This window comes from Leucopleurus acutus (genome assembly GCF_964270905.1).
Source record: "Leucopleurus acutus genome assembly, chromosome: 20".
Classification (NCBI taxonomy): domain Eukaryota; kingdom Metazoa; phylum Chordata; class Mammalia; order Artiodactyla; family Delphinidae; genus Leucopleurus; species Leucopleurus acutus.
In genome coordinates this window covers 42,522,695-42,533,710 of record NC_139162.1, presented here as the reverse complement: position 1 = coordinate 42,533,710, position 11,016 = coordinate 42,522,695, and positions in this window count along the sequence as shown.

The following is an 11,016-nucleotide window of genomic DNA, read 5'->3' as shown; positions in this document are numbered from 1 at the left end:
AGCCCATTTTTGGATTCGGTTGTTTGTTTTTTTGTTATTGAGCTGCATGAGCTGCTTGTAAATTTTGGAGATTAATCCTTTGTCAATTGCTTCATTTGCAAATATTTTCTCCCATTCTAGGGTTGTCTTTTTGTCTTGTTTATGGTTTCCTTTGCTGTGCAACAGCTTTGAAGTTTCATTAGGTCCCATTTGTTTTATTTTTGTTTTTATTTCCATTTCTCTAGGAGGTGGGTCAAAAAGGATCTTGCTGTGATTTATGTCATAGAGTGTTCTGCCTATGTTTTTCTCTAAGAGTTTGATAGTTTCTGGCCTTACATTTAGGTCTTTAATCCATTTTGAGCTTATTTTTGTGTATGGTGTTAGGGAGTGTTCTAATCTCATACTTTTACATGTACCTGTCCAGTTTTCCCAGCACCACTTATTGAAGAGGCTGTCCTTTCTCCACTGTATATTCCTGCCTCCTTTATCAAAGATAAGGTGACCATATGTGCGTGGGTTTATCTCTGGGCTTTCCATCCTGTTCCATTGATCTACATTTCTGTTTTTGTGCCAGTACCACACTGTCTTGATTACTGTAGCTTTGTAGTATAGTCTGAAGTCAGGGAGCCTGATTCCTCCAGCTCCGTTTTTCGTTCTCAAGATTGCTTTGGCTATTCGGGGTCTTTTGTGTTTCCATACATATTGTGAAATTTTTTGTTCTAGTTCTGTGAAAAATGCCAGTGGTAGTTTGATAGGGATTGCATTGAATCTGTAGATTGCTTTGGGTAGTATAGTCATTTTCACAATGTTGATTCTTCCAATCCAAGAGCATGGTATATCTCTCCATCTATTTGTATCATCTTTAATTTCTTTCATCAGTGTCTTATAATTATTCTGCATACAGGTCTTTTGTCTCCTTAGGTAGGTTTATTCCTAGATATTTTATTCTTTTTGTGGCAATGGTAAATGGGAGTGTTTTCTTGATCTCACTTTCAGATTTTTCATCATTAGTGTGTAGGAATGCCAGAGATTTCTGTGCATTAATTTTGTATCCTGCTACTTTACCAAATTCATTGATTAACTCTAGTAGTTTTCTGGTAGCATCTTTAGGATTCTCTATGTATAGTATCATGTCATCTGCAAACAGTGACAGCTTTACTTCTTCTTTTCCGATTGGATTCCTTTTATTTTCTTTTCTTCACTGATTGCTGTGGCTAAAACTTCCAAAACTATGTTGAATCAGAGTGATGAGAGTGGGCAACCTTGTCTTATTCCTGATCTTAGTGGAAATGCTTTCAGTTTTTCTCCATTCAGGACGATGTTGGCTGTGAGTTTGTCATATATGGCCTTTATTATGTTGAGGAAAGTTCCCTCTATGCCTACTTTCTGCAGGGTTTTTATCATAAATGGGTGTTGAATTTTGTTGAAAGCTTTCTCTGCATCTATTGAGATGATCATATGGTTTTCCTCCTTCAATTTGTTAATATGGTGTATCACATTGATTGGTTTGCGTATATTGAAGAATCCTTGCATTCCTGGAATAAACCCCACTTGATCATGGTGTATGATCCTTTTAATGTGCTGTTGGATTCTGTTTGCTAGTATTTTGTTGAGGATTTTTGCATCTATGTTCAGCAGTGATATTGGCCTGTAGTTTTCTTTCTTTTTGACATCCTTGTCTGGTTTTGGTATCAAGGTGATGGTGGCCTCGTAGAATGAGTTTGGGAGTGTTCCTCCCTCTGCTATATTTTGGAAGAGTTTGAGAAGGACAGGTGTTAGCTCTTCTGTAAAAGTTTGATAGAATTCGCCTGTGAAGCCATCTGGTCCTGGGCTTTTGGCTGTTGGAAGATTTTTAATCACAGTTTCAATTTCAGTGCTTGTGATTTGTCTGTTCATATTTTCTATTTCTTCCTGATTCAGTCTTGGCAGGTTGTGCATTTCTAAGAATTTGTCCATTTCTTCCAGGTTGTCCATTTTAATGGCATAGAGTTGCTTGTAGTAGTCTCTTGGGATGCTTTGTATTTCTGTGGTGTCTGTTGTAACTTCTCCTTTTTCATTTCTAATATTATTGATTTGAGTCCTCTCTCTCTTTTTCTTGATGAGTCTGGCTAAAGGTTTATCAATTTTGTTTATCTTCTCAAAGAACCACCTTTTAGTTTTATTGATCTTTGCTATTGTTTTCTTTGTTTCTATTTCATTTATTTCTGCTCTGATCTTTATGATTTCTTTCCTTCTGCTAACTTTGGGTTTTGTTTGTTCTTCTTTCTCTAGTTCCTTTATGTGTAAGGTTAGATTGTTTATTTGAGATTTTTCTTGTTTCTTGAGGTAGGATTGTATTGCTATAAACTTCCCTCTTAGAACTGCTTTTGCTGCATCCCATAGGTTTTGGGTCGTCGTGTCTCCATTGTCATTTGTTTCTAGGTATTTTTTGATTTCCTCTTTGATTTCTTCAGTGATCACTTCGTTATTAAGTAGTGTATTGTTTAGCCTCCATGTGTTTGTATTTTTTTACAGATCTTTTCCTGTAATTGATATCTAGTCTCATAGTGTTGTGGTCGGAAAAGATACTTGATAAAATTTCAATTTTCTTAAATTTACCAAGGCTTGATTTGTGACCCAAGATATGATCTATCCTGGAGAATGTTCCATGAGCACTTGAGAAAAATGTGTATTCTGTTGTTTTTGGATGGAATATCCTATAAATGTCAATTCAGTCCATCTTGTTTAATGTATCATTTAAAGCTTGTGTTTCCGTATTTATTTTCATTTTGGATGATCTGTCCATTGGTGAAAGTGGGGTGTTAACGTCCCCTACTATGAATGTGTTACTGTTGATTTCCCCTTTTATGGCTGTTAGCATTTGCCTTATGTATTGAGGTGCTCCTATGTTGGGTGCATAAATATTTACAATTGTTATATCTTCTTCTTGGATCGATCCCTTGATCATTATGTAGTGTCCTTCTTAGTCTCTTCTAATAGTCTTTATTTTAATGTCCATTTTGTCTGATATGAGAATTGTTACTCCAGGTTTCTTTTGGTTTCTATTTGCATGGAATATCTTTTTCCATCCCCTTACTTTCAGTCTGTATGTGTCTCTAGGTCTGAAGTGAGTCTCTTGTAGACAGCATATATATGGGTCTTCTTTTTGTATCCATTCAGCCAGTCTGTGTCCTTTGGTGGGAGCATTTAATCCATTTACATTTAAGGTAATTATCGATATGTATGTTCCTATTCCCATTTTCTTAATTGTTTTGGGTTTGTTATTGTAGGTCTTTTCCTTCTCTTGTGTTTCTTGCCTAGAGAAGTTCCTTTAGCATTTGTTGTAAAGCTGGTTTGGTGGTGCTGAACTCTCTCAGCTTTTGCTTGTCTGTAAAGGTTTTAATTTCTCCATAAAATCTGAATGAGATCCTTGCTTGGTAGAGTAATCTTGGTTATAGGTTTTTCTCCTTCATCACTTTAAATATGTCCTGCCAGTCCCTTCTGGTTTGCAGAGTTTCTGCTGAAAGATCAGCTGTTAACCTTATGAGGATTCCCTTGTGTGTTATTTGTTGTTTTTCCCTTGTTGCTTTTAATATGTTTTCTTTGTATTTAATTTTTGACAGTTTGATTAATATGTGTCTTGGCATGTTTCCCCTTGGATTTATCCTGTATGGGACTCTCTGTGCTTCCTGGACTTGATTAACTATTACCCTTTCCCATATTAGGGAAGTTTTCAACTATAATCTCTTCAAATATTTTCTCAGTCCCTTTCTTTTTCTCTTCTTCTTCTGGAACCCCAATAATTCGAATGTTGGTGCATTTAATGTTGTCCCAGAGGTCTCTGAGACTGTCTTCAGTTCTTTTCATTCTATTTTCTTTATTCTGCTCTGCAGTAGTTATTTCCACTATTTTATCTTCCAGGTCACTTATCCGTTCTTCTGCCTCAGTTATTCTGCTATTGATCCCATCTAGAGTATTTTTAATTTCATTTATTGTGTTGTTCATCACTGCTTGTTTCATCTTTAGTTCTTCTAGGTCCTTGTTAAATGTTTCTTGCATTTTCTCTATTCTATTTCCAAGATTTGGATCATCTTTACTATCATTATTCTGAGTTCTTTTTCAGGTAGACTGCCTATTTCCTCTTCATTGGTTAGGTCTGGTGGGTTTTTATCTTGCTCCTTCATCTGCTGTGTGTTTTTGTCTTCTCATTTTGCTTATCTTACTGTGTTTGGGGTCTCCTTTTTGCAGGCTGCAGGTTCGTAGTTCCTGTTGTTTTTGGTGTCTGTCCCCAGTGGCTAAAGTTGGTTCAGTGGGTTGTGTAGGCTTCCTGGTGGAGGGGACTAGTGCCTGTGTTCTGGTGGATGAGGCTGGATCTTGTCTTTCTGGTGAGCAGGTCCACGTCTGGTGGTGTGTTTTGGGGTGTCTGTGGACATATTATGATTTTAGGCAGCCTCTCTGGTAATGGGTGGGGTTGTGTTCCTGTTTTGCTACTTGTTTGGCATATGGTGTCCAGCACTGTAGCTTGCTGGTCGTTGAGTGAAGCTGGGTGCTGGTGTTGAGATGGAGATCTCTGGGAGATTTTCACCATTTGGTATTATGTGGAGCTGGGAGGTCTCTTGTTGACCAGTGTCCTTAAGTTGGCTCTCCCACCTCAGAGGCACAGCACTGACTCCTGGCTGCAGCACCAAGAGCCTTTCATCCACACAGCTCAGAATAAAAGGGAGAAAAAGAAGAAAAAGAGAGAGAGAGAGAGAGAGAGAGAGAGAGAGAGAGAGAGGAAGAAAGAAAGAAAGGAAGGGAAAGAAAGAGGATAAAATAAAATACAGTTATTAAAATAAAAAATAATTATTAAGAAAAAAATTTTTTTAAAAAGAAAAAACAAAAAACGGATGGATAGAACCCTAGGACAAATGGTGAAAGCAAAGCTATACAGACAAAATCTCACAGAGAAGCATACACATACACACTCACAAAAAGAGGAAAAGGGGAAAAAATAATAAATGTTGCTCTCAAAGTCCACCTCCCTAATTTGGGATGATTGGTTGTTTATTCATGTATTCCACAGATGCAGGGTACATCAAGTTGATTGTGGAGCTTTAATCCGCTGCTCCTGAGGCTGCTGGGAGAGATTTCCCTTTCTCTTTTTTGCTCGCACAGCTCCCGGGGCTCAGGTTTGGATTTGGCCCTGCCTCTGCGTGTAGGTCGCCGGAGGGCGTCTGTTCTTCGCTCAGACAGGACGGGGTTAAAGGAGCAGCTGCTTCGGGGGCTCTGGCTCACTCAGGCCGGGGGGAGGTAGGGGTGCAGATGCTGGGCGAGCCTGTGGTGGCAGAGGCCAGCAGGACATTGCACCAGCCTGAGGCACGCCGTGCATTCTCCCGGGGACGTTGTCCCTGGATCCCGGGACGTGGCAGTGGCGGGCTGCACAGGCTCCCCAGAAGCGGGGTGTGGGTAGTGACCTGTGCTCGCACACAGGCTTCTTGGTGGCGGCAGCAGCAGCCTTAGCGTCTCATGCGCGTCTCTGGGGTCTGCGCTGATAGCCGCGGCTCGCGCCTGTCTCTGGAGCTCCTTTAAGCGGCACTCTTAGTCCCCTCTCCTCGCGCACCAGGAAACAAAGAGGAAAGAAAAAGTCTCTTGCCTCTTCGGCAGGTCCATACTTTTCCCTTAACTGCCTCCCAGCTAGCTGTGGCGCACTAACCCCTTCAGGCCGTGTTCACTCCGCCAGTCCTCTCCCTGGGATCCAACCGAAGCCCGAGCCTCAGCTCCCAGTCCCGCCCGCCCCTGCGGGTGAGCAGACAAGCCTCTTGGGCTGGTGAGTGCCGGTTGGCACCGATCCTCTTTTCGGGAATCTCTCCGCTTTGCCCTCCGCACCCCTGTTGCTGCGCTCTCCTCCACGGCTCTGAAGCCTCCCTCTCTGCCACCCGCAGTCTCCGCCCGCGAAGGGGCTTCCTAGTGTGTGGAAACCTTTCCTCCTTCACAGCTCCCTCCCACTGGTGCAGGTCCTGTTCCTGTTCTTTTGTCTCTGTTTATTCTTTTTTCTTTTGCCCTACCCAGGTACGTGGGGGAGTTTCTTGCCTTTTGGGAGGTCTGAGGTCTTCTGCCAGCGTTCAGTAGGAGTTTTTCCACGTGTAGATGTATTTCTGTTGTATCTGTGGGGAGGAAGGTGATCTCCGTGTTTTACTCTTCCGCCATCTTCCAAGGCTCCCTCCTCTGCCATCTTGAAGGTCTCCCCCAAGTCTGCTATTTTAGTTTTTGTTTATTCCTTCTGTTTTTAATTTCTCTGTTTTATTTTTCCTGCCTTCCTATGAATTTAAGAATTCCATTTTAATTTATTTATAGTGTTTTCCACTGTATTTCTTTGTATAGCTTTCCTAGTGGTTGCTGTAGGTATAGATAGAACTTATCATAGTCTACTGGTGTTGACATTTTACTAGTTCAAGTGAAGTATAGAAACCTTATCTCCTTTTATGTCCCTTTACCATCCCCCATTTATAATTGTCTTAAGAATTTCCTGTATATGTGTTTAGAACTAATTCCTTTAACTGTCAAACAGACTTTAGAAAACCTAAGAGGTGAAGGAAAATTGTATTTAACCATATTTTTATTCTTTCTATTGTTCTTTCTCCTTTCCCGATGTTCCAAAATTTCTCCTTTTGTAGTTTCATTTCTGTTTTGAGAACTTCCTTTAGCCATTCTTTTCAGGTAGTCTGCTGATAACAAATTCTCCTAGTTTCCTTCATCTGAAAATGTCCCGATTTCCACTTTATTCCTAATGGATATTTTCACTGCATATAGAATTCTGGGTCAACAGTGCTTTTCTTTCAGCACTTGAAAATAGTGCCACTTCCTTCTTGGCCTCCATGGTTCATGTCAGGGGGCTGTCCCTGGGTGGACTTGAACCACCAACCTTTCAGTTAACAGCTGAATGTGCTAACTGATTGCACGACAGAAACTCCTCCTTGAGTTCTGATGAGAAATCTGCAGTCATTCAGATTGCTTTTTCCCTGTAAGTAAGACATTGTTTTTCTCTCACTGCTTTGAAGACATATTTGTCTTTAGCTTTAAGATGTTTGACTGTGATGTTTTCTGATGTGGATTTCTTTAGATTTATCCTAGTTGGGATTTTTTTTTTTTTTTTTTTTTTTTTTAGCTTCTTCAATCTATAGGTGTATGTCTTTGCCAAGTCTGGGGATTTTTAACCATTAAATCCTTGAATACTTTTTGACCTCACCCTCTCCTAGGATTCTGATGACATGAGTGTTAAATCTTTTATTATAGTCCCACAGGCTCCTGAGGCTCTGTTCATTTTCTTAAAAGTCTCTTTTCTCTCTGTTGCTCAGATTGGGTAATTTCTATTGGTCAAGCATCAAGTTTACTGATTCTTTCCTCTGTCCTTCCTCCAATGACCTCTCCATGTTGATCCTATCCATTGAGTTAAAATTCTTTTTTTCAGTTGTTGTATTTTTCAGTTTTACATTTGCTTCTTCCTTATATCTTTTATTATTTGCTGAGATTTTTAACTTTTTCATTTGTTTCAGGCTTGTTCATAATTGCTTGTTGAAACATTTTATAATGGCTGCTCTGAAATATTTGTCAGATAATTCTAACATCTCTGTTATTCTGGTGTTGACATCTGTGGATTGTCTTTTTTCATTCAAATTGACATTTCCCAGGTTCTTGGTAATTTCCCAGTGGTGGAAATCCAGGTTCCTACTTGGCCTCTGTTGACCCCTATGAAGGGGAGAGGCTCCTCATTGCCACTGGTTTGGGTTGGGAGTTTTGGCTCCCCACCAGGCCTGTGCTGAGGCACAGGTAATGAGGTAGCCTCATTACCACTGGGCAGTGGTAAAAGCCCTGACTCTTCTTTAGGTCTCTCTAACACCACCTCTGTGGGGGAGTGAATGTGCCTTGTTACTACAGGTTGGGGTGGAAATCCCAGCCCCTTTTCAGCCTTCTCTGACACCACCTTCTCAGGGGGTTTGTTACACCTCATTACAATCTAGTGAGGGTGGAAGTCCAGGTACCCTACTCCCACTTTGCAGGCAGGTGGGGCCACAATTTTTCTGTGGTGTTTGGCTGGAGTAGAATAGTTATTGTCTAAACGTTTTGTTTCTTGTCTCTTTCCTGGTCCTTGGCTTGAAAGAGCAGAGTTTTGTTGGGGCTTATTTTGTGGTGGGGGGGGGCGGGGGTCTGTGCAGTTTGATGTTTCTGGGTTACAGCTTCTTTAGCTACAAGTCTGGAATATTTCAGGCAAAAAGAAAATCCAGAGAACTCACTAACATGCTTTTCCTTGATAGTCATCCCCAACCTCCCTAGCTAGTTTGCCTTTTTCTCTCCGTTTTTCAGAGTCTTATGGTCATTATACATGTATAATATCAAGGGTTTTCAGTTGTACTTAGCTGGAGGAATAGGGAAAAATACATCTATTCCATCTTCCAAGAACTTCATTTGGCATTTTATTTCATATCTTTTTCTTAGTGTACTGGCTAGTGTATCTGGGACAGCATTAAATGATAAGAGGAATAAAATCTATTCTTTTCTCATTCTTCATTCACTGGGAATGCTTCTTATGTTACCCCATGAAGTATGATGCTCAGTGCTGGACATTGGTTTGAGACATTAAATTCGGTCTACATATTTAATTTCAGTTGAACAAATATTTAGTAGTACCTGCCATGTGCAAGTCACTGCTCTAAGGCTGGGAATATAGCTAGCAGCAAATAAAGAGGTCATAATTATTTCCTCTTATATTCTCTCTTATATTTCTCTTATATCTCTTATATATTATATCTGTTATATTTCTCATATATCATTTTCTCTACAATAAGACCCACCTTTATATTAACACTATGTCTACCATTCCTTCATCCCTCTGACCTGCTTTGTACTGAAGCAGGGGCAGGGAACCATGTGGTTCATAGTTAGATGGGAGGAATATGAGGTATATTAAGTTATGTTAAATCTATGGGCCTATCTTGATTAAGACTCTAAGTGTCAAGTTATAAAGTTCAAGCCAGCAGAAGTAAACAGAGGGGACTGTGTTCATTTTGAAATAGAAGGCCCTTTAACAGAGTCCAGAGGTAGGACATGTAGCTGAGTTTCAGTTCTCAGGAAGAACTGGAACCAGGATCCACCAGGACCTTTTGCACCCATGTTCTCTCCCTCTCTCCAGGTCCTTTACCTCCACTTCTCCTGGGGAGTTGGCTTCATTCCTCCTTCTCTGCCTCAGAGGCTGTGATAGACACACCCCAGTTTCCAGGTTCATGTCCTGTCATGCAATAGTCTGGGCAGAACTAGTTCCTCATTCTCAGCATCAGATTGGTTCAACTGGATACTTCTCCACCCCGGTCCAGCCGGCTGTGGCCAGAGAGCCTGGTCATGTGGTACGAACATGGCTGCTAAGAGTCCACCTTTATTTTAGGAGTGGGCGACACCCCAAAAGATGGAGTGGGTGTTCTCTTTATGCTATATGATTATGTAGTAATAGCATGAAGCTACAGGGACTACATAAGGAATCAGTTTATACATGCAACAATGAAACTGCACAGAATAACTATCCTTACTTTGGGCCTCTAAATTAGGGCTTCTGAAAATTGCTGTGAGAATGTTTACCCTGAGGTAAAGGTTGTGAGGTTCCTGGTTTGGGTAGTACAGTTTTTATCACTCATGGATCCTCTTCCTTGCCACGGGTCATGTTATGACTTACAGCCAACTCTGTGTCTCTGATTTACATTCACCTTCACCTCTGCTTGGGTTTATAGATACATCCAATATAGAAATTCTTTTGAGTACAAATACTTTCAAATTAATGTCTTGGCAACAACATTAAGCCATGAATTCTATTCTTACAGGGTCAATCTAATCTTCCCCCCAAATCTTTTTCTTTACTCTTTTTCTTGTATTGGTATAGTAAAGAAATGTTTAGTGTAGTTGAGAATGTTAGCTGTTTGCTTCCACATCACCTCCAATTTCCATAGACAAACATACACTTAATTCCTAAGGGCTGCAACTTGTCATTTGCCACTCTTTTTTCCCCCTCACTGCTGCTTTCCCTTTTTCTTAGACCAGTATTAAGCATATTCCACCATTCTTGTCAAGGACCCTTTCTCCAGGCTGTGTTTCTAGCATTTAGATAGGCAACTTCCTTCCTCTACTGCCTCCCTGCGGACCTGGTCCTACCTCACTTACGAAGAATTACCTCAACATCAATTTCCAGCGCTCAGAGGCACAAATAGAGGGTTTACTCCTTAGGTAGCCCCAGCAGGAATTCAGGACAGCTAGGAACAAAGGATATCATGTGTCCTCTGGTGAAGTCACCACTAATGTCAGTGAGAATGGCATATCCAGCTACCGTGTCACTGGTTTAGTATTCTCCAGATCTCCCAAGAAATCAAAGCCAGTCAATATTGCCAGGAGACACAGGCAAAAATTGTTGTTGAACAACTTTCACCTGATATATAGTTCAAGCTGGAAGAGTTCCATAAGCCCAGATGCAATAAATGTACATTTCTTTGATTCCAAAACACCACTAAATGTAGAAGGCATCATACCTATAATTACAAAAGAAAGCACTGGTAAGTTTCTTTTGACATCTTGATCCCTAAAACATTAAAATGTAGGGGAAATGTGTCTTAAAATTGAAAAATTACATGAAAATCTCACAAAACTCAAGAATCAGATTACAAAAGTAGGCTCAGCTGGAGTCCAGTTGTATGTAAAAACAGGTGACTGAACCTTCTTGAAGTCCTTTAGCATCTTGTGGCTATGCCATTGCAATTGGAGTGCAAATAACTAAAACCCTGAATGTATTACAAGGCCACGGCTAAATTTCTGATTTAGCATTCTGTAGGGAGTAAACACCCCTACAAAGATAAAGAACATTAAGGATTTAAACTTCCAGGGAGAAGAAAGTAACCTAATTACTAAATTAAAATTTCCCTCTATCTCAGTGAGGAAAATCAACAAATAAAATTCCTAAACTGATGATCAATCCTATTCAATTGTAATGATATAAAATATCCCAGTGCCATTAGATGACATTTCCTCATTTCTGGTATGGCA